Below are 20,308 nucleotides of genomic sequence, written 5' to 3' on the forward strand. Positions count from 1 at the left end.
AAGTTCAAACCTGGCCGGGGACGTATACTTTTTCTTGGCACAGTTTACAATTTAAGCTGCAGCCTAACATGTGAGTTTACCTTAACCGAGGACAGCAATTTGTTTTTCAGCACTGAATGTTTTTTAACGTTTACATCCCCCATTTGGGAACAGCACTGCGGAGACGGGCGATGTGGTTGGATGAATCCAGCCAAGCTTTGCCCTCGTGGCACACACACCCCTCTTCTATTTCAAGTTCTAAAAAAGGGCCCAAAACGTGCCGTGCCAGCGGAACACACCCTGATGGGTTTAGAGAGGAACATCTGGAGACAAACGGGGCGCTCAGCCTGTGAGATGCTCTCAGTGTCGAGTTCACTTTCTGTCAGAAATGAAGCGCTGGCCTTTTAACTGTCCCCGTCTTTTCCCACGTTGTCTTCAATAATCGCCGCTCGTTTTTCTCCGACCTCTGCGTTGCTGGCTGGCGTGCGGCGTGCTCCGCAGTCCGCGCCGAGAGCGAAGCTCCTCCAAGGGAAGTTTGGCGGTTTTAACATCGAACGGCTTGGAAGCGCCAAGAGGAGCAGCGGCCGCACATCTGGCAGGGTTGCATCATTGCCTTGTAAAAGGTCCCGGATTGAGAAAGTCCCTGCGGCTAATAATATCCTCCTCGGCGCCGCCGCCGCTGCTGTCGCTGCCTAGAAGACGTTGCCGCGAGCCTACGGAGTAAGCGAACGTGCGCCTGCCAGCCCGCTCGTCCACCGTAACAGTGATGTGAGACGCCACCAGCGAGCCGGTAAGTGCCACGATGAAACTCGAAAAGTGCTCACCCGCGACTTGCTGAAATTGTTTGAATTTTCTTCTAACTGTTGCGCTCTTAGCGGGGGATGGGAGCGTCGTACTGTGTTTTTGGGAAGGGTGGCGTTTGGAAGAAGGAGCTGCAGCTGCTGCCGCTGCTGCTTCGTGTTTACGGAGGGCATCACTTCGGCGAAACTCCACTAAGTGCGCGCGGCCGCGGCGGAGCGCGCGTGTTCGATGACAAGTAAATCAAACGCGCTAGTGGGGCGAAGAAGGGACGGCAGAGTTTTAAATCGCAAGTCCGCGAGTCTGCAGCTGCCCCTTACGGGACCCTCACTAACTTGTTGGAGGCGCGGTATCTGCCGGGGCTGGCTCGCGGACAGATTGGCCGATCGGTTCAGATCACCATGCCCAGGATTGGCAGTGCTTATTTCATTCGATGAGGCAGCAGTGTTTGAGTGAGGGGATTCCTGCCCATTGGTTTTTGAGGTTAAATAATGTACGGCATCTACTTAGCTTGTGGCCTCTCCACATAGGGCTTACATGACCCAGTGGTCAGTGTGATCTGCTGTGCCACGTCGTGCTGTGGAGAGCCCAGTGAGACTGGCAGTCCTGTGGTCCACCCACGGATCTTGTGGTCATCTGGTTATGAGGCCACTTGGGCAGCAGCTTCTAACCATCAGCTGGTCAAGCTACAGCGATTCGTGCCTTGTGATGCCAGTTAGAGAGCGGTATCTGGTCTAACAGCTGTGGTCGATCATCAGGCAGAGCTGCACATATTCATCTGAGCAAAAGTCTTCGGTACTTTCAACAGTTCACTGAAATGTTTGTCTTAGAAGGTTATCTTCTGGAGTAGTGTGGCAGCGTCAAAAAATCAACGAAATATTTATTATTTCACAATCATTTTTATTTTTTTAAAAGTATTGCATTATTTTATAATAATTACTGCATTATTTTGCACCCAGAATTTTGCGGTTATTATTGTTATTTCCCAAAAGTATTGCATTATTTTGCAGTCATCACTGTGTTATTTCGTAAAAGAGTTGCAATATTTTACAATTTTTATCGTTGTTTTCCGAAAGTACTGCATTATTTCACAATAATTATTGTGTTGTCTTGCAAAAGAATGTCAATATCTTGCAATCATTATTGTTATTTCCTAAAAGCATTGCATTATTTCACAATAATCATTTTGTTATTTTGTAAAATAATTTTAGTATTTTACTATTATCGTTAATTTGCAAAAGTACTGCATGATTTCACAGTAATTATTGTGTTATTTTTGCAAGATATTGCAAGAATTTTTTCTTAATCATTATTTCCTAAAAGTACTGCATTATTTCACAATAATTATTTTATTTTGCAAAAGAATTTCAATATTTTGCAATTATTATTGTTATTCTCCTAAAAGTACTGCATTATTTCACAATAATTGTGTTATTTTGCAAAAGAATTTAAATATTTTGTGATCATCATTGTTATTTCTTAAAAGTATTGCATTATTTCACAATAATTATTGCATTATTTTGTAAAATAATTTCATTGTTTTGCAATCATTATTGCAATTTCCCAAAATTGTTGCCTTATTTCACAGTAATTATTGTGTTATTTTGTATAGGAATTTTAATATTTTACAATTATTACTGTTTTTTCCAAAAGTACTACATAATTTCACAATAATTGTGTTATTTTGCAAAAGAATTTAAATATTTTGTGATCATCATTGTTATTTCTTAAAGTATTGCATTATTTCACAATAATTATTGCATTATTTTGTAAAATAATTTCATTGTTTTGCAATCATTATTGCAATTTCCGAAAATTGTTGCCTTATTTCACAGTAATTATTGTGTTATTTTGTATAGGAATTTTAATATTTTACAATTATTACTGTTTTTTTCCAAAAGTACTACATAATTTCACAATAATTGTGTTATTTTGCAAAAGAATTTCAATATTTTGTAATCATTATTGTTATTTCCTAAAAGTATTGTATTATTCCACAATGATTATTGCATTATTTCGTAAAAGAATTTCAGTGTTTTGCAATCATTATTGCTATTTCCCAAAAGTATTGCCTTATTTCACAATAATCATTGTGTTCAGTGCTCTGACTTGATTTGTTTCTTCATTAAATGACAGCCAAACAGAAATGAGATGTGAAACGAGCCAACAGATGACCAGCTAAACTGGGTCTTCAAACTCCCACCAATTTCACTCCAACCAGTTTCTTAATGAGAAGCTGATTCCTGCTGTTAATTAAACTCCTTCTTTAATTCCATGGCTTGTTGCTGCTCTCATTCTGCCACAGCACACATTTCGAAAACTGTTGTTTTTCTGTTCTTTCGAAGAGCACCGTCAAAATGTTTTGGTGACCTGAGAGATCAACCTTACCAAGACCATCACCTCTCTTTAATTTCAGATATTGTGTGATGGGCACAGGGGAGCTGGTCATGTGGTGGCTTGTTTTGTGTCTCATTATTTTTTGGCTGCTAATTAAAGAAAAAGAAACAACTATGGGGCCTGAGTCAAGTTCATTAAAAGAAGTAATCAGCAGCAAAAACTGGTCACTAATTAAGAAGATGGTTAGAATGAAAACCTGCAGCACTCGAGGCCTGGAGTTCGCCACCCTTGGTCTAGCCCACAGGTGTCGAACTCCGGTCCTCGAGGGCCGCAGTGGCTGCAGGTTTTCATTCTAACCATCTTCTTCATTAGTGAGCCATTTTTTACTAATTAACTTCTTTTGCTTTAGTTTTAATTAACTTCACTCAGGCCCCTTAATTGTTTCTTTTTCCTTAATTAGTAGCCAAGCAATAATGAGACATCAAACAAGCCACCATATGACAGAAAAAACAGAAAAATCAACAGATTTGGAAATGTCTGCTGTGGCAGAATGAGAGCAGCAACAAGCCATTGAATTAAATAACGGGCTTAATTAACAGCAAGAATCGGCTTCTTATTAAGAGACAGGTTGGAGTGAAATTGGTTGGAGTTTGAAATCCCAGTTTATCTGGCCATCTGTTGGCTCGTTTCACGTCTCATTTCTGTTTGGCTGCCATTTAATGAAGAAACAAATCAATTTTGAGCACTGAATCCTTAAAAACAGGGCTATTGAAATGAAGGGAAAAGGAATTAATTAGCAGTGAAAACTATCCATCCATCCATCCATTTTCCAACCCACTGAATCCGAACACAGGGTCACGGGGGTCCGCTGGAGCCAATCCCAGCCAACACAGGAACCAATCCCGGGCAGGGTGCCAACCCACCGCAGTTAGTGAAAACTACTCACTGATTAAGAAAAGGGTCAGAATGAAAACCTGTAGCCACTGCGGCCCTCCAGGCCCGGAGTTGGACGCCCCTGGCCTAGTCATTCGGTTGTCAGTCCCTAGAGCAGTGCAGTCCTGGAAGGCCGTAGTGACCACAGGTTTTTGCTCCAACTCTCTTTCTCAATCAGAACTCAATCCTTGCTTATAACACAACTTGTTTTTTTTTTTAATTTTATTTTATGGCTTTTATGTGGTTATGTCAGGACACTCATATTACAGACTTGTCTTCTCTAAGAGTGTCAGTCAAATGGCGTGTGGCCTGGACCAAATTAGTAATTCTCCGTCTTTCACTTTTTTGTTCTGTTTTCTTTCCAATATTTTATTTAAAAAGAGACTTCATAATGGGTGGCATGGTGGTGCAGTGGGTAGCGCTGCTGCCTCGCAGTATGGAGACCGGGGTTCACTTCCCGGGTCCTCCCTGCGTGGAGTTGGCATGTTCTCCCTGTGTCTGCGTGGGTTTCCTCCCACAGTCCAAAGACATGCAGGTTAGGTGCATTGGCGATCCTAAATTGTCCCTAGTGTGTGCTTGGTGTGTGTCCTGCGGTGGGCTGGCGCCCTGCCCGGGATTTGTTCCTGCCTTGTGCTTTGTGTTGGCTGGGATTGGCTCCAGCAGACCCCCGTGACCCTGTGTTAGGGTATAGCGGGTTGGAAGATGACTGACTGACTGACTGAATGTCATCAATTAATCGGCATATTAGGCATTGGGCTGCACGGTGGCGCAGTGGGTAGCGCTGCTGCCTCACAGTAAGGGTTCACTTCCCGGGTCCTCCCTGCGTGGAGTTTGCATGTTCTTCCCGTGTCTGCCTGGATTTCCTCCCACAGTCCAAGGACATGCAGGTTAGGTTCATTGGTGATCATAAATTGTCCCGTGTGTGTGCTTGGTGTGTGTGCGCACCCTGTGATGGGCTGGCGCCCTGCCCGGGATTTGTTCCTGCCTTGTGCTCTGTGTTGGCTGGGATTGGCTCCAGCAGACCCCCGTGACCCTGTGTTAGGATATAGCAGGTTGGATAATGGATGGATGGATGGATGGACTTCATAATACACACAGATTGTCAGTTGTTGAGCTGCTGTAATTGTTAATTGGTAGGATGCTAAGAAAATAAGAAGCAAATAAGACAGAATGGGGCTGTTTAAGAATAAAAGATGTAATTAAAGGTTGTAAATCTCAACAAGCAGTTCATGAAAATGCAGTAAGGATGTTTAGCTTTTTTATTGTCAGTTCACATTGGCTGCAGTGTTTCACCAGTGTTACTGTGAGTCCTTTGAGGCTGCAGATTCTGGGCAGTCAGGTGTCAGTCCAGAGAAGGTTTTGTCACATTTCTGAGAAACAACTGAGGAAGCACTTAGCACTTGTTAGTCACCCTACGGTCAAGCTGTAGAGGGTCTTGTCTGGTTTTGAGACCATATAAGAAGAAGTGTTTGGTTCCCATGTCCATGTGCTGTAAGTTGCAGTGTTGTGAATAATAATAATTTATTACATTTATATAGCGCTTTTCTCAGTACTCAAAGCTCTATCCACGCAGGGAGGAACCGGGAAGCGAACCCACAATCTTCCACAGTCTCCTTACTGCAAGTCACATCACATGTCAAGCTATAGAGGATGTTGTCTTGTATTGACTCCATATAATAAGAAGTGTTTGGTCACCTTAGTGTTGGTGAGTGAGTCCACTGCGGCTACAGAATCTGCTAAATAAGAAGGGTGCCTAAAAGAGGCAAAGATCACGTGCTTGTGATTGTGAGGTCATGACGTGCAGTGTTGTTAACACAATGGGATTGCAGTTTCTAGTCATCTAGTACTGTAGTCAGCCCACGTAGGCTCCCTGTTCTGAGTGTCCCATGTGAGCTCATTCAAGTCTGCGTCCATATAAGCTGCAAAAATCTAGTCAGCACACACTGTTGCTGTCCACCCCATTGTGAGGCCATATGAAATACTGCGTCTCATTATGCCAGTGAGAGGTCAGTGAACCTGCAGTTTCTGGTCATCTGGTGGTCATTCCATGAATCTTTATTAAAGGCACAGAGGCTGAAGTTTCTGTTTATCTAAAGGTCAAGCTACAGACTTCCTGATCCTGTTGTGAGGCCTTATATGGTGCAGTGTTTGGACGTGTTGCACTTTAACCACAAAGCCTTTGAATCACACTTCTGTGAGTCCACTGCAGTCGTATCATCTGTTTCCCCAACGGTCATCACACAGAGGTTCCTTTATGTTGCTGCTGCTGCTGCTGCTGCTGAAGTTGTAGTTGCCCATACAGTTGCCCGTTTGGTCAGGCTTCAGAGGGTTTGTTCACCCTTTTCTGAGAAGATTTATGATGGAAGGTTTAATTATGCTGTTGAGAGATCACTCCGTTGCACTTTCTTGCTGCAAGTCCAAAATGTCTACATAATAACATAAGAAACTGGAGAAACGAGAGGAGACCATTCAGTCCATCATGCCCGTTTTGTTTAGCTCATAGCTAACCTGTTCCAATATCTCATCCAGATTCTCCTTAAAGGTTGTCAAGTTTTCTGCTTCAACTCCACGTCTCGGTAGTTTGTTCCACAGTACCACAACTCTTTGCGTAAAGAACTGCTTCCTTAAATGCAATTCTCCTTCATTTCCAATGATGTCCTCAAGTATGCAATTCACCCTTAAACCGAAGGAATGTTACCAGATCTCCTTTATCAATGTCTTTGAGGATTTTAAATACCTGGACGAGGTCCCCATGCAGTCTCCGCTGCTTGAGACTAAACAGGTTTAATTCCCTGAGTCGGTCACAGTAGGACATGTCCTTAAGTCCCATGATGCACTTGGTTGCTCTCTTCTGCACAGCTTCAAGTGCTGCTATGTCTTTCTTGTACCGTGGTGACCAGACCTGCACACAGCACTCCAGATGTGGTCTCAGAGTGCTTTTAGATTTTATAGCCTGTAGAGTCTTAGGGCAGGGGTCCTCAACTCCAGTCCTGGAGGGCTGCAGTGACTGCAGGTTTTCATTCTAACCCTTTTCTTAATTAGTGACCTGTTTTTGCTGCTAATTAACTTCTTTTGAATTAATTTTAATTGACTTGGTTTTAAGAAATGTTTCCCTGATTTTCTTAATCGTTCCTCTCATTTGCTTCATTTCTTTCCTTAAATGGCACCCAAACAGAAATGAAATGTGAAGTGAGGGAGCCAGCAGAAGACCAACTAAGTCAGGGCCTCCAAATCCAACCAATTTCACTCCAACCAGTTGCTTAATTAGGCGCTGAGTCTCGTCGTTAATTAAACTCGCTCTAATTGCGTGGCTTGTTGCTGCTCTAATTGTGCGATAAGCATTTTTGAAATGCCGATTTTCTCTTTCTAAGAGCACTGGTCAAATGTTTTGGAGACCTTCACCTTTCTTTATTTTCAGATATTGTATGATGGACACCAGGGGGGTATTTTTCGTATGTGGATTAGTCGTTTAGCCGGATGTAATTGTTGACGATTTGGCCTGATCCTGGATCTGTTGGTTTTTCAAAACTCTTGCTGGAAGTGTTGTCATAGCAACACATCCTAATCCTCAGACCTGCTCGGAGCAGGTTTGTTCGATGTAAACACGGAATTAGTTTACATACGTGATCAGTGACGGTGCGTGGAAGTCATCCAGTCACGGCTTCGCCGTTCATGAATGAGCGACCAATTGATATCAGTGCGCAAATTATAAGAAGACAATTTCATATAGAGAGGGTTTTGTGCGATCGGCAAGATCCTTTATTGCTCCCGGAGGAAATTCTTTTCGAAAGATACCGCTTTAGCTGAGGGGAAATATTGTACCTCAAAGATTTATTAGCACCTTATATTCGAAGTCAAACTCGATGAAGTCAGGCTCTCACAACCACACAGACAGTTGGCATTGCTTTGAGGTTTTTTACAAGCGGTATTTTTTTATATACTGTAGGCGATGCGGAAAATCTAACTAAAAGTGCAGTTTGCCAGGCAATTCCTAAAATCTGTTTGGCTCTGAGATATTTCCTTCGGGTTTTCATTGTGTTTCCTGGACTCCTGCGTGTGCAGACAATAATAGAGGTGTTTCATGCTATTGCAGGTAGGTAATACACAGGTAAAAACACCCACAGTTCCATAAAGAATCCCACAATCAGCCTAACATTCTCATTACCAGGATTTCCAAATGTGATTGGGGCACATGGGACTGATCAGAGTGGAGTTTGATCAAACATTATTTGGAAAATGTACCTCTCCTCCTGATGAATAATCAGACACAGTGTCTTCATCAAGTATTTGACCTTCGTCAATATCTTGTTGGTCAGACACAGGTTCTAGGGATATGACATTCCCTGCAACTGACCCAACAAAAAAGAGGGCTATATGGAACATACCTATGGCACACATGGAGGACAAATATATGCAATGACCATCCTTTACCTGAAATGAAGTGACCACTGCATCCTGCCACAGGTTCTGAGGAGGAGCTTCCCCCAGGAATGCCCTCAGAAACAGGGCAATGGACATTTTGCTGGAGAGCCAACTCTTCTGCAGGGGTTAGGTCTGGACCGCGTGGACCTCCACCCGTTTTTTGCTTGTCTGCCTTCTTATTAGCTTTAAAATTTATGTTTTTTATAATATATATGATTATTTATGTTAACAATTCTTTAAATAGTTATATACCAATATTTACCAGTTTGAAGTATATTCTTGTACTTCACTTTAACCTGTTCCCATGTTCTCCTTGTGCTCACGTTTGATCTGGAATTATGACATATTAAATAATAATTAATCTGACACATAGGAAATGAAACACTGCATTCAGTAAGTACAATGCACACTACTTAGCGTTTAATTTTTTCGGCCACTTTTTGCCAGCCGTCTTTTCTGGTCTGGGCTGCTTTTGCAGTGTTGCCCCTTGTGCATATTAAATCTTAAAATTCTTCATGTCCTTCGAATAAAAGGTCTTGTGCCGCGTGTGTGAAAAAAAATGCGCCCGTTCTTTCGTCATTTTGTTACAGCCTATCAAAGACTTGCTGATCGTGTTTTCTAGACTCAATATATATGGGCTTTTCACTCAGTGCGGGCGCGCGCATTTATCTCGGATGATTAGGTCCAGCTCGACTAATCTAATACACAGCTGCGTTTGAAAAACCGACCTATCCCAGATGAGTGTCACCGGCATTAACTCATCCAAGATGAGGCACCTGATCTCGGATGATTTAAGTTACGTATGAAAACTACCCCCCAGTTGTTTTGGTTCATTTTATATCTCGTTATTGTTTGGCTGCTAATTAAGGCTAAAGAAACCATTAAGGGGTCTGAGTGTTCAAGAACAAATCAATTAAAATGAATTCAAAAGAAGTTAATTAGCAGCAAGAACAGGTCACTAATTAAGAGAAGGGTTAGAATGAAAACCTGCAGCCAGTGCAGCCCACCAAGACCGGAGTTGGGGACCCCTGGTCTAGAGAGACACTGGAGACTCTAGTTGTCCTTTTGTTGACACCCCTTTATAATTTGTAGTGATTCAGCAGTCCAATCATGGATGCTTTTAGGAACGTCTTTTTAGATTACTAGGGGGCTCGCTTCGCTCATCAACCCCCTAAGCCTACGCTATGCACCACCCACTTTGCATCTCTGCCGCTCACATGTGTGGATTTCACTTTCACCATACAACATCCATCCATCCATTATCCAACCCACTATATCCTAACTACAGGGTCACAGGGGTCTGCTGGAGCCAATCCCAGCCAACACAGCAAGGCAGGAAACAAACCCCCGGGCAGGGCGCCAGCCCACCGCAGAGCACACACACACACACCAAGCACACACTAGGGACAATTTAGAATCGCCAATGCACCTAACCTGCATGTCTTTGGACTGTGGGAGGAAACCGGAGCGCCCGGAGGAAACCCACACAGACACGGGGGAGAACATGCAAACTCCACACAAGGGAGGACCTGGGAGGCAAACCCAGGTCTCCTAACTGCAAGGCAGCAGCGCTACCCACTGCGCCACCGTGCCGCCCCACCATACAACAAATCCGTTAATTCTCGCGGATAGACCTCTTCATTGGGAAGAAACACTACTTTTCCCCAGATGGCAACACGAATTAGATGATCTACAAGTCTCCAACTTAAACTTTAAAACCAAACAATATGTCATATCACCTGTGTCCGTATATTCAGTCTGTTTTCGCTGTTCCGTTATTTCACCGAATAATAATTTCCGCTTTTTTTGCGCTAATGCAATCTTTACTTTCATTTTTTTTGAGGATTTCGAATTTTAGTACTTTCATTATCTCTAACCTGCTCTGCATGTGTATCGCGCCAACGTTTTTAAACCTCTTTATGACTTTCTTCTTTGTCATCTACTCTTTGTCTTTTATTTCTGGCTCTGGGCATGGTTAAATCTCTCGTCTCACGGGACTTGAAATTATCTCTATGAAAAAGTCACGTCTCATCTTAAGCTAAAAAGTCTTGTTTCGTCCCAGGATTTTTTTATGTAATAGGGAGGTATAGTGTATTTGGTTTTCTGGTCACTCTACTATTTGTGACAACCCCAAAGAAAAGTCAAATAATTCCAAATATGTTGTATACATTGTTAAGTGATCAAGTAACCAGAGCAAATTATTATTGCTCAAAGTACAGCAGCGTAAATTGTTATTGCACCTGTTAATGAATAGTGCATTACATATTCTATATTGGGGCGGCACGGTGGCGCAGTGGGTAGCGCTGCTGCCTCGCAGTTGCGAGACCTAGAGACCTGGGTTCACTTCCCGGGTCCTCCCTGCGTGGAGTTTGCATGTTCTCCCCGTGTCTGCGTGGGTTTCCTCCCACAGTCCAAAGACATGCAGGTTAGGTGGATTGGTGATTCTAAATTGTCCCTAATGTGTGCTTGGTGTGTGGGTGTGTTTGTGTGTGTCCTGCGGTGGGTTGGCACCCTGCCCGGGATTGGTTCCTGCCTTGTGCCCTGTGTTGGCTGGGATTGGCTCCAGCAGACCCCCGTGACCCTGTGTTCGGATTCAGCGGGTTGGAAAATGGATGGATGGATGGATAGTATATTGCACATTACCAATATACTGTAGCTTATTGCACATGTTCAATTAAAAATGACCTCAGACGGAGGAGATTCAGAGTTCAGAAAGTTTATGGCAGATGGAAAGGAGCTCTTTTTTAGTCCGTTTGTGCGTACGCGGATTGACCTAAAGCGTCTTCCTGACGGGAGGAGCTCAAACAAAGAATTTCCAGGATCTCACACAGCGAGTCTTATACGAGAGTTCGAGTGATGGCAGTTCAGTCCCAATCATGGCCTCTGCTGTTTTTACGACCCGCTGCAGGGCTTCTTTAGCAGCCTTGGTGCAGCTGTTGTACCTGCAGGCCATCATGCAGTTAGTTAAGATGCTCTCTGTAGTGCCTCTATAGAAATTAACCAGCAGCTTCTGGGGGAGGTCAGCTCTCCTTAGCTTCCTCAGAAAATCGAGGCGTTGTTGAGCTTTGCCTATTATAGCCAAGTTGTTGTCAGCCCAGGACAGGTCCTCTGAGATGGTGACTCCTAGAAACTTAAAAGGTGGAAACTCTCTCCACAGCATCTGCATTGATGGTTATCGGACTGTGATTGGTCATTTTAGTGGTCCTAAAGTCCAGAATAACTTGTTTGGTCTTTTTGGTATTTAAGACCAGGTTGTTGGTGTGGCACCATGCTGTCAGATTCTGAACCTCTTCCCCATATGCAGCTTCATTGTAGTGTGTTTGTACTGAAGTGTCCATGTCAGCCTATTATGTTAGTGCTGCTCTTCCTAATGCCATGTTCTGTAATGTCACTGCTCAGTTTATGGTGAGCCCTGCAGGGTCACAGAGTATTTAGGAAATTCCCTTGTGAGGCCACATGGTGTGTATTGTGTGACCATTAAGGGGTCAGGGCACAGATGTCAATTAAGGACATTAAGACAGAAGCTGCTGATCATCCTGTAGTCAGGCCACAGATGTCCTTGGTCACCCTGCTGAGAGTCCATGTGATGATCAGAGTCTGTTTATTTTGTTGAGCATCCACTAAGGTTGCAGTTTCTGGTTAATATGCTGTAAAAGCAAATAAGCTCTTGAGAATGATCGGCCTCCAGAGGCTTTTAATGTCTTTCTGGAACATCACTAAGGCTGCAGTGTCCAGTTCTTATCAACCAGCAGTGAGCCAGTGGAGACTCTGGTCATTATCTTATTAGTACCTAAAGGATGTAGTTTGTGTTCTTCCTCCTTTGAGTCCCAATACACTTGGCTCATCATAAGCCTGACTGTCATTATTATCAGGCACTCAGCCTTCCTTTATGGTGACTGCACATGCCACAGTGTCTGGGTTTCTGTTATGTGAGGGACAAAGCCAGCTGCTTATCTCTGTGATGGTTCAGTGTGGCTGCTCGTGAAATTTGCATTTTGTTTTACCAGTTTGTAGTATGAAAGTTTGGACTGCAAAGGCAGAGTGTTAAAAACATTTATATACATTTTACATTTTTCACACATACAGCTTTTCATTTTTTTGGTTCACAAATAGCAATTCTTTGGATTTACTGTATCTGCAGACATACTGTATGTGTCAATTTAATGTTCCAAAAATATACAGTTAGGTCCATAAATATTTGAACAAAGACAACTTTTTTCTCATTTTGGTTCTGCACATTACCACAATGAATTTTAAATGAAACAACTCCGATGCAGTTGAAGTGCAGACTTTCAGCTTTAATTCAGTGGGGTGAACAAAACGATTGCATAAAAATGTGAGGCAACTAAAGCATTTTATAACACAATCCCTTCATTTCAGGGGCTCAAAAGTAATTGGACAAATTAAAGAACTGGAAATAAAATGTTCATTTCTAATACTTGGTTGAAAACCCTTTGCTGGCAATGACAGCCTGAAGTCTTGAACTCCTGGACATCACCAGATGCTGGGTTTCCTCCTTTTTAATGCTCTGCCAGGCCTTTACTGCAGCGGCTTTCAGTTGCTGTTTGTTTGTGGGCCTTTCTGTCTGAAGTTTAGTCTTCAACAAGTGAAATGCCTGCTCAGTTGGGTTAAGATCAGGTGACTGACTTGGCCATTCAAGAATTTTCACTTCTATGCTTTAATAAACTCCTGGGTTGCTTTGACTATATGTTTTGGGTCATTGTCCATCTGTATCATGAAACGCTGCCCAATCAATTTGACTGCATTGAGCTGGATTTGAGCAGACAGTATGTCTCTGAACACCTCAGAATTCATTCGGCTGCTTCTGTCCTGTGTCACATCACCAATAAACACTAGTGTCCCAGTGTCACTGGCAGCCATGCACGCCCAAGCCATCACACTGCCTCCACCGTGTTTAACAGATGATGTGGTCTGCTTTGGATAATGAGCTGTTCCACGCCTTCTCCATACTTTTTTCTTGCCATCATTCTGGTAGAGGTTGATCTTGGTTTCATCTGTCCAAAGAATGTTTTTCCAGAACTGTGCTGGCTTTTTTAGATGTTCTTTAGCAAAGTCCAGTCTAGCCTTTCTATTCTTGAGGCTTATGAGTGGCTTGCACCTTGCAGTGCACCCTCTGTATTTACTTTCATGCAGTCTTCTCTTTATGGTAGACTTGGATATCGATACGCCTACCCCCTGGAGAGTGTTGTTCACTTGGTTGGCTGTTGTGAAGGGGTTTCTCTTCACCATGGAAATGATTCTGCGATCATCCACCACTGTTGTCTTCCGTGGACGTCCAGGTCTTTTTGCGTTGCTGAGTTCACCAGTGCTTGCTTTCTTTCTCAGGACGTACCAAACTGTAGATTTTGCCACTCGTAATATTGTAGCAGTTTCTCAGATGTGTTTTTTCAGTTTTCGCAGCTTAAGGATGGCTTCTTTCACCTGCATGGAGAGCTCCTTTGACCACATGTTGTCTGTTCACAGCAAAATCTTCCACATGCAAGCACCACACCTCAAATCAACTCCAGGCCTTTTATCTGCTTAATTGATAATGACGTAACGACGGACTTGACCACACCTGCCCATGAAATAGCCTTTGAGTCAATTGTCCAATGACTTTTGAGCCCCTGAAATGAAGGGATTGTGTTCACAAAATGCTTTAGTTGCCTCACATTTTTATGCAATCGTTTTGTTCACCCCACTGAATTAAAGCTGAAAGTCTGCACTTCAACTGTATCTGAGTTGTTTAATTTAAAATTCATTGTGGTAATGTACAGAACCAAATTTAGAAAAAAGTTGTCTCTGTCCAAATATTTATGGACCTAACTGTACATAAAATTCTTTGAAGGTGCTCAGGAATGCTGCCTTTACTCCCAGCATGGTTTTTAAAAAGTCATTCCACGTATAAATAGAACACATAATCTTGTCCTTTTTTTTGTCGTCTTAAAATTAGAATACATTTTACAGATGATACTGAATCTTTTGTCACAAAATCAAAAGAAAGCCACAGAAAGGTTTGGGGCAGCCACCCATATATTATTCCCTGGCTGCAAAATGGTTTAAATGTGTACAGATTAGAGTCCAGAACAGAACTGAGGAGATGGAGGAAAGATGGCGGCTTTAAAGTCCAGTATAGGAAATGCCATCAAAGGGACAGGAACCAGAAGGGACTTCATCCTGTAGAATAAAGGACAAAATGCTCATAAAGATTTGGGGTGTTTAGCCCCATATACTGCAAAACAAACGGTCAAATAATTGCAACAAATCATCAGACAAAAAGGGGATGGGTGCACGGACATTTTAAAGAGCCGGACCAGAAATTAAGAACGTGGAATGTTGGGAGGGCATGGTGGTGGATGGGTAATAGATGTCATCAGTGGGGAACCAGAGGAGAGAAAGGGACCCAGAAGTGTTGTTCTCTTAGGTGTCCGGGTAGGATTATGGCGGCAGTGCTTTGTCTTTTCTACAGAGAAAGAGAGAGAGAGATTAGTACCCCGCCATTGTCCCTTGGCACGACTTGTCACGATGCGCTTCGGGTCCTTAAGCTGCTCCCCATGTGCTCGTGTGTGACAATCCATAGGCTCGCTCCCAGAAGTGACGAAGGGGCCGGAACCAGGAATGACATCATCAGAGCCAGGTGAACGTGAACGGTCTACAGAAAAGTGAGAAAAAGAGTCAGTGCACTCTGCTACCTCCGGGTCTGGCTCAGAATTACTCTCATTCAGGCCCTTTAGCTGCCTCCCATGCACACGTGTGTGACACTTTATTGTACGATATTTGAGAAAAGCTTCATGTTGCATATTAGTTAGATAGATAGTGTGACCATGTTGATGAGATAAAATAAAGGATTTTTATTCTTACAAGGCACTTCTTCTCTCCAGCAATCAGCCACAATAGCGGTACACAATCACAATAATGACATTTCTTCCTCCTCTCTACCTCTGCTGAGTGTTACCCACTATCTCCTTAATGTGAGGCATGCTGGACCCAGGAATGCTTCTGGTGCCACGCCATGTCTTCCAGGAAACACTTCTGAGCCATAAAGAAAGTAGGGAGGTCCCCCCCCCCAAGACAGCACCCAATATCAGTACATAAGGACTGTAGCGACTCTGGCTGAATGATGGTCAACTCTCAGACTGATGGTTTATGAATGTTTATTACCGTTTCTGTGACCTTCTTTCATAAACACACCGTAAGAACTATAAAGGCAAAACATAAACATTTGTAACTTTTGTTTTACATATAACACAGAGAAATTAATACCTTGTTCACTTTTCAGCGAGGTGCTTGTTTGCTCGCTATTTTCCTTTCCTATTCCCGGCAAAAACTAAATTAATTATGTAAACCAAAGACACCCAATAACTTATCAAAATAAAAGTCACTCAAACACCGTGGTTCAAGCCCTGCTGAAGCATCATGTGTCCTTTACAAGGACCCCGAGTGGGCTGCATTCACTCTATTATCCCAAGCACACTTGTGGGTGTCCCGACTGAGTTGCCATATGAGGACCACTGCCACCTGGTGTATGGGGGATGGAACAACTCCCAGTTTTCGGCTTCTTTTAGTCCGTCTCTTAAATAGGGATCTGCACTGGCAATTGGAAGGTTGCCGGTTCGAATCCCGTAAATGCCAAAAAGGGACTCTGCTCTGTTGGGCCCTTGAGCAAGGCCCTTAACCTGCAATTGCTGAGCACTTTGAGTAGTGAGAAAAGTGCTCTATAAATACAAAGAAGTGTTATTATTATTATTATTAAATGATACTGGCCGGGCACAAAGTTATTTTTCCTTCCTTCCGGCCAATTCGTTTGCCATTCTGCTGTGGCCTCCCTTCCAGGTAGTGAATGCTGGGATGCCTATTCTCTCCTTGTAATAGATAGATAGATAGATAGACAGATAGATAGATAGATATGAAAGGCACTATATAATAGATAGATAGATAGATATGAAAGGCACTATATAATAGATAGATAGATAGATATGAAAGGCACTATATAATAGATAGATAGATATGAAAGGCACTATATAATAGATAGATAGATAGATAGATAGATAGATAGATAGAACAGAGCAATGAAATGCACTAGATAGATAGATAGATAGATAGATAGATAGATAGATAGATAGATAGAAAAGGCAATATATATCTTTTTTTTTTTTAGTTGAAGCTCAAAAATGGTTACAACATACAAGTCCACTCAATTTTTCATTAACAGTTCATCAGTTCAGTATTAAACAGTGCAGCCGCGAGGTGTTTGTTGCTGATAAGATATTATTTGCCCAGTTACACTCAGTAACTTGGAATGCAGAGTGACTTGTATTTCCACTTCTTTAACAGGGATGCCAGGTAAGAATTAGACAGATAGTGCGGAAACCAGCCCAGACACCAACACAGACAGACACAGGAAGTCCCGAACACACACACACTTTTAATTATTAACAAAAGTCCCGCACACAATACAGTGCCCCTGCACCAAACACCCTTTCAAAGTCCAGGCCTCTTTCTGGTCCTTCTTCCACCGCCTCTCCTCCGAGCTTTGTCTTCTTCCTCCCGACTCCTGCTAACGTCTGGGGGAAGGCGGCCTCTTTTATATCCACCCGGATGTGCTCCTGGTGCCCTCTGACGATCTTCCTGCGGCACCTCCTGGTGTGGTAGAAGTGCCGCATGAGCACCTGAAAACACTCCGGGTGTCTTTGGTATTCCTTCCACCAGCACTTCCGGGTGTGGCGGAAGTGCTGACATCCAGGGCTCCTCAATCCTCCGGGCGTCCCCTGGTGGTGGCCACGGGCCCCTGTAGGATTGAGCTTCCATGCTTAGTTCCTGTGGCCCCCATACAGACCAGGGCGGTTGCCCTCTCGTGGCCCAGGTGAGGTATAATCCCTCTCCCGGTCCCTCCATGCATCCCGGTTGGGCATAAGTCCCCAGCTGACTGCCACAATAGATAGGAAGGCACTCTATAATAGACAGATAGTTAGACAGGGGGCAGCTCGGTGGCGCAGTGGGTAGCGCTGCTGCCTCGCAGTTGGGAGATCTGGGGACCTGTGGTTTGCTTCCCGGGTCCACCCTGCGTGGAGTTTGCATGTTCTCCCCGTGTCTGCGTGGTTTTCCTCCGGGCGCTCCGGTTTCCTCCCACAGTCCAAAGACATGCAGGTTAGGTGGATTGGCGATTCTAAATTGGCCCTAGTGTGTGCTTGGTGTGTTTGTGTGTGTCCTGCGGTGGGTTGGCACCCTGCCCGGGATTGGTTCCTGCCTTGTGCCCTGTGTTGGCTGGGATTGGCTCCAGTGGACCCCCGTGACCCTGTGTTCGGATTCAGCGGGTTGGAGAATAGATGGATGGATAGTTAGACAGGGGTAAATGTAATGCATTTTATTTCTAGGGGCACTTTAAATTAGCAGTAAATCTCAAAGTGTAACATCAAAAGATTAAACAAAGGCAAGGAAAGATAAAAACGGAGATAAAACAACAATAATTATAGCATTCTTGTTAATAAGCTTTTCTAAATAGAAAAGTCTTTAGCTGTTTTTTAAAACAGCCCACACTCTGCTGTGTTCTCAGGCTCTCTGGTCGGCCATTCCAGAGTCGTGGAGCAGCGGCCGCAAAGGCTCAGTCACCCACTGTATGAAGTTTGGTCACAGGGGGGTGAAGGCGGTGGGTATTTGTAAAATGGAGGTTTCTTGTAGTGGATTGTAATATAAGGAGTTGTTTAAGATATTGTGGAGCATTTCCATAGATGTGCCTTTTTACAGAAGCTCTGTAGATAGATAGATAGATAGATAGATAGATAGATAGATAGATAGATAGATAGATAGATAGATAGATAGATAGATAGATAGATAGTGTGCTCTGTAAAATGCTTTGCAATGAAGTGCTCTTTGAAAGGCGCTGTAAAAACTAATAACTGAATGATCTTGAACTCTTCTTAATATTTTTGTTCATTTTGTATACTTGCGAGTTTTGTGAAACATTTTTTGCATAGTGCTTGTGAAAGGTAGTGCATCCATCTATTTAGGGCTGGGCGGTATGACCAAAATTCTGTATCACGGTATTTTTCAGAATTATACCAGTTTCACAGTATTCAATGGCATATTTTTCCCTATGTATGAGTGGATGTTAACCACATTTTCCACTGCAATTACTGGCTAAGAATAACATATTCCACTGTCATGAGAATTGTACATTGTACAAAAAAAAATTTTATGTGCACCTAAGTATTAGTACCGGTTTGCATGGCCCCATAAAGTGATAGTTTTCAACGGGGTGGCACTAGTGAAGAGAAGGAATCGCATTGCATGACAGTTGCAGTCAAAATGGAGAACCATTTTATTGAACAAATTTTGCAAACAACTTAAACTATAATTTTTACAACATATTTTCAACCATCCAAAGAGGCATTTAGACTTAGTAAAATATCCAGAGGTGCTTATCAAAAGTTGTATTGCACTGAACATGTCTTAGAAAGGAATAAAGAGTAAATATTTTTTGTAAACCAACTACACTTTCTGTTCATGTTATCAATCTCTGTCCATTGACACGTTAGCTATATGGATTGTAATGGTGTTGGTTATCTCGATCCACCGCTTGCTTTTTTTATCGTAGGCAGTTCCTCCAGTAAACGCATCTACAAGTAACGTCTGACTCGAGTGTCCTCTCGCTTTTTCAGTTTTACCTGAGGACGTGGAGGGTGCCAATCTTAGTTCCATACATTCATGGCACTCCAAAGCATGTGTGTGGCTAAGGTGGTGCAGCAAATTGCTCTTGTTTTTTCACCACCGGTGACAACTTTAGCTCCACAGCATTTGCAGTAGATAGTTGTTTGGTCCACATCCGACCTTTTAAAGCCAAAGTATCTCCAGACAACAGACGCGGCTCCTTTTCTCGGCAAAAGTTCTTCTGTATCATCATGTTCAACTTTATCGTCTACTACAGCTTCAATTTCAGAATGTTCTCTGTCAATTTTCACCGCTCAATACCTCCACTAACACATGTACTCCATTGCATGCGTGTTTACGGTGTAGCAGTGAAAAAGGTCCCCCCTTAAACATTTTCCTGCTGCGCCATGTTCCAAACGTTGTTTAGGCTATTTAAACCGGTTTTGTGACATAAGAAAAATCCATATCATAACAAAAATAAAGAACGGTTTTCAGTATGAACCGGTATACCTCCCAGCACTACATCCATTCATTTTCCACACCGGCATATCCCGAGCAGGCTTGCGGGACACTGGAGCCTGTCCCAGTAAGCGTTGGACCCAAGGCAGGAAAAATCCCTGGACAAGGGGGCCAGTCCATCACAGGCTGAACTCACACAACAGCAACAAAATACATTTATTTTCGTAGCACATTTTCATGTATGAAAGTACACAATATGGACAAAAGTATTAGCATGCCAGACCATTACAACAACAGGAACTTTAATGACATTGCATTTAAATCCATAGACTTTAATATGGAGTTGGTCCCCCCCTTTCCACTCATCTTAGGAGGCTTTCCACATTTTGGAGTGTTACTTTGGGAATTTGTGCCCATTCATTCGGTGGAACATTTATGAGGTCAGGCACTGATGTTGGACGAGAAGGCCTGGCTCACAATCTCCATTCCAGTTCATCCCAAAGATGTTCGATGGGGTTTAGGTCAGAGCTCTGTGTGGGCCAGTCAAGTTCTTCCACGTTGAACTCATCCAACCATTTCTTTATGGTCCTTACTTTGTGCACTGGAGCACAGTCATGCTGGAATAGAAAAGGGCCTTCCCCAAACTGTATCAATAAAGTTGGAATTGTCCAAAATGTCTTGGTATGCTGAAGCATTAAGTTCGCCCTTCACTGGAAGTAAGTGGCTGAGTCCA

The 20,308-nt window shown here is 43.1% G+C and overlaps 1 protein-coding gene across 3 annotated transcripts in view; it reads left to right on the forward strand.

Moving 5' to 3' along the window:
* The first annotated feature begins 410 nt into the window (after positions 1 to 410).
* Positions 411 to 20,308, forward strand: part of wipf1a (WAS/WASL interacting protein family, member 1a) — a 234,492-nt gene continuing 214,594 nt past the window's right edge. The window contains exon 1 of one of the 3 annotated variants that reach the window (XM_028806260.2): positions 411 to 769. The gene's annotated coding sequence lies outside the window, so the exon portion shown is untranslated. The remainder of the gene's footprint in view (positions 770 to 20,308) is intronic. The other 2 variants (XM_051930649.1, XM_051930654.1) reach the window with 2 other exon arrangements.

This window comes from Erpetoichthys calabaricus, chromosome 8, assembly GCF_900747795.2.
Source record: "Erpetoichthys calabaricus chromosome 8, fErpCal1.3, whole genome shotgun sequence".
NCBI lineage: Eukaryota > Metazoa > Chordata > Cladistia > Polypteriformes > Polypteridae > Erpetoichthys > Erpetoichthys calabaricus.